Raw genomic sequence first — 656 nt, 5'->3', positions numbered from 1 at the left:
CTTCAGGAAGAATGGACATCAAGACAGTGAGGGTTATTGTGATGCTTACTGGGCGAGTTATACAAATGACAGAAGATCTACCTCAGGATACTGCATGTTGGTAGGGGGCAATTGGTCTCTTAGAAGAGCAAGAAACAATCGTTAGTAGCGGGTCAACGGCAGAGGCAAAGTGCAAGGCGCAAAGTACAAGGTCGTGACCTTAGGAGTTGTCAAGATGATGTGGCTGAGAGCCTTGTTAGTCGAGCTCAAGGTGGATCAAGGTAAGTTTTGGGGTGAGAACAAGTAGGCAATCAGCATTGCCAACCACACGGTCCAACGCGATAGATTCGAACATGTGGAGATTGATAGATTCTTCATCAAGAAAAAGCTGAAAAACAGGCTACTGGAGCTAAGTCATGTAGCCACTGAAGAGCAAGTTGTCAACTTCCTCACTAAAAGACTTAAGTCTAGTAAATTTGTCTAGATTATGTGACAAGATGGGCTTAGTGGATATCTTTTGCCCGTCTTGAGAGGAGTGTTGAGATTTGTACCTTATTTTGAGCGGTCTAATTGTAAATAGGAAACACATAAGAAGTCTAGGGGTTATTTGTAAAAGGTTTGTATGGCTCTATAGAAGCCCATCTCATGAATGAGGAAAATATAATTTTTACCAAAGT

Source organism: Phalaenopsis equestris, unplaced genomic scaffold, assembly GCF_001263595.1.
Source record: "Phalaenopsis equestris unplaced genomic scaffold, ASM126359v1 Scaffold000294, whole genome shotgun sequence".
NCBI classification, from domain to species: Eukaryota; Viridiplantae; Streptophyta; class Magnoliopsida; order Asparagales; family Orchidaceae; genus Phalaenopsis; species Phalaenopsis equestris.
This window is presented reverse-complemented; position numbering follows the sequence as displayed.